The sequence below is a fragment of the Dasypus novemcinctus genome, chromosome 4 (assembly GCF_030445035.2).
Source record: "Dasypus novemcinctus isolate mDasNov1 chromosome 4, mDasNov1.1.hap2, whole genome shotgun sequence".
NCBI classification, from domain to species: domain Eukaryota; kingdom Metazoa; phylum Chordata; class Mammalia; order Cingulata; family Dasypodidae; genus Dasypus; species Dasypus novemcinctus.
The window spans coordinates 156214708-156217903 of NC_080676.1; the positions used below are offsets into that span (position 1 = coordinate 156214708).

Here is a 3196-nt window from a genome sequence, read left to right on the forward strand (position 1 = left end):
TTTCATAAGTAGAATCAACACCACTGGGTGTTGATGTGTTGATGGGCAAGATGTGTGGCCATGCACAGGGTTAGGGAGAGACTGGAGCTGTGGAGGGCAAGGAGATGGCAGAGTCAACCCTGGACTTCTGGGCAGAGCATTTTACTAACTGGAGAACTCTGCAAGGTGGCAGGAGTCTCTCAACTCAAGAAGAGAGGGGACTATAATGATGTGTTGGCTTAGTAGAGATTACAGAAGCACCATACAGCTACTGCCTGGCCTGTGGTTTTAGACATTTAGAAGTAATGGCATCATTCTAGTCAGGGCTTCCCAAAGGTAAAGGAGATGCCCACAGAGAGATAAGATGTTAGCTGTATGGAGCTGAAATGAAATTGTCCACTCCATTGGCTAGAGTCTTGGACCGTGGGGAGGTCAAACATAGAAGCCAGACACCACAATTTCATTCCTTCTCTCTCTCTCGCCCACTCTTGAATAGAAATGAAAATACTTGCCCCAAGCCCTGGAGAAGTCAAAGCTGGTTCTCAGCCCCATTTGGCACCCACTTGCCTCCTTCCTCTCAACATGACAGATGCCACTGTGTCCTTCACCAAGGACTTCCTGGCAGGTGGAGTGTCTGCAACCATCTCCAAGACCGCCATAGTGCCCATTGAGTGAGTCAAACTGCTGCTGCAGATGCAATGTGCCAGCAAGCAAATCACCGCAAATAAGCTGTGCAAGGGCATCTAGACTGTGTGGTTTGTATCCCCAAGGAACAGGGAGTCCTTCCTTTTGGCACAGTAACCTGGCCAATGTCATCAGATACTTCCCCACCCAGGTACTCAACTTTGCCTTCAAAGATAAATACAAGCAGAACTTCCTGGGTAGCGTGAACAAGAGGACCCGGGTCTGTTGCTACTTTGCAGGGAACCTGGCATCTGATGGGGCCACTGGAGACACATTCGTGTACCCTCTTGATTTTGCCAGTACCCATCTAGCCCCAGAAGTGGGGAAAGCCACAGCAGAAAGGAAATTCAGAGGCCTTGGTGACTGCCTGATTAAGATGAACAAGTCCGATGGGATTAAGGGCCTGTACCGAGGCTATAATGTGTCAGTACAGGATATCTATCATAGATACTTCAGTATCTATGACACGGCAAAGGGAATGCTTCCTGATCCCAAGAATACCCACATCTTCATCAGCTGGATAATTGCACAGTCCGTGGCTGGGTTGACTTCCTATTCATTTGACACTGTCCATAGCCTCATGATGATGCAGTCGGGGCCTCAAGGAACCGATTTCATGTACAAAGGCATGCTCAACTGGGAGCGGAAGATTGCTTGTGATGAAAGACCCAAAGCTTTTTTCAAGGGCACATGGCCCCATGTTCTCAGAGACATGAGTGGTGCTTTTGTGCTTGTATGATGAAATAAAGAAGTTCACATAAGTTATTTTCTAGCACGTCTACCACCCATCCCCTGAACCAGCATGTTGCATTATATAACATATTTTGAGCATTCTCAACGGATGGTTGGCTGTCTATTTATCAATGGCAACTATTTACTGGTTGAAAACGGGAAGCAATAATATTCTTCTGACCAGTTTTCTCTTAAAGTCATTGCCATGATGATGATGATGATGATAGGACTCAAATGTATTTTATTTCAGTAGTTCCTAATAAACGAATTTGAAGAAATTTTTTTTAAAATACCAATCATTGCTCTTTAGGTGCAGAGGTTTTGAAAAAGGAGGTTGTTCAGGGAAAGTCAGTCTACAGATATAATCTTACTGTTTAATGATTGACACATATGAAATGTAGTATTTTCTGTTCATTAGACCTCTTAATTCTGTGGGATGGAATAATTGTCCTAGAGCACAGATATGCTCAGGGATGCCAGTTATGTCATTGAAATCTATCATCAGAAATGTTCTCTGAATCTATTTACTGGGGTAATTCGTGAAAAATGTCACAGATTAATGCATTACACCTAAATTAACCTCTTTGCTCCATTGTTTTGGTGAATATCCCAGATGGAGAGAAAATAGAACAAAATTTATGTATTTATTTCTCTGCTCTTATAAGTTAGCACATCATGCTGCTTAATAACCCATATAATAGAAGATCCAGCACTCCAGTCATACAAATGATGTAAGCAAAGGCTTGTTGTAAAAGGAAAGGTGAGGCTATCAGGATGAGAAGTAAATCTTTTTTGCAGAGACTGGAGAGAAAAATGAAGTGGAGTAAAACTGTATAATATTAACTGAGGCTTTCTCCTTGCAGTTCCTTGCACCCCTAGAAATTCCCACCTGACTCCCCCTACTCAGAGTCAGTAAGAGGTAGTCACTGAGTCAGGAAAAGGACCTTATGGCCAAAAAGAAGAAAAAAACAAGATTTTTTTGAACATGCATTTCCGTTTTCAGAATCTACAACCTTTACCTTTCCAAGGGCCAAACTTTTGAGCTTAATTGCCTGCACCCTAAATGCTTCAGGAAATGAAGGGTAGTTGTTTGTTTTTATGGGTCCCAGGCACAAGTCAAATTAATAATGCCCCACATTTCTAAGCACATTTTTTACAAGCATCAGTCCATGCAAAACCCCTAATTCTATTTTTATCTTTTCCCCTTGATGCATGATCCCCATTCCTATTCCCAGCCCCTGTGTAGGTAACCAAAACTAAAGAGTTTGCTTAGCTCTGAAGATGCACATGTCCTTGTAAAATATGCAGACCCATAATGTGTGTGTGTTTTAAATACACAATAATTATCTATCCCTATTGCCATGTGTACATCTATTTTTTAGCTTTTCTCTGCTACCCCAAAAAATGCTCATGGCATAAATTTTCTACTGAAAATAAGAGATTAGAAGAAATTAAGTGAGATCTAGATTATCCTGCCCCAAATAAGATAAACATTCTCTGGACTGAGAGGAGGGAGGAAGACAGAGAAAGTGGAGAAAAAGAGTAGAAATATCCAGGGGGGTCCTGAGAAGGAAGTTCCATGCACTCCCACCCAGACCAGGACCTGGAGCTGCCCAAGAAAGCCCCAGGTAGTGAGAGTCTGAGAAACCCTTTATAGTAGAGTTCATGAAAAAGAAGCAAATCCCCAGTATTTTCTCATATCCAGCTTGGTGCATTGATAGAGAAATATCTGCAAGGGTGCCTAGACAGGTTGCTTCACCCCTCAGAGCCCTGTATTCCAGCACAATGCAGACCCAGCAGC

At 42.8% G+C, this 3196-nt stretch overlaps 1 pseudogene; it reads left to right on the forward strand.

Annotated features, from left to right (window-relative positions):
- The first annotated feature begins 480 nt into the window (after nt 1–480).
- Nucleotides 481–1424, forward strand: LOC131272934 (ADP/ATP translocase 2 pseudogene; annotated as a pseudogene).
- The last annotated feature ends 1772 nt before the right edge of the window (nt 1425–3196 follow it).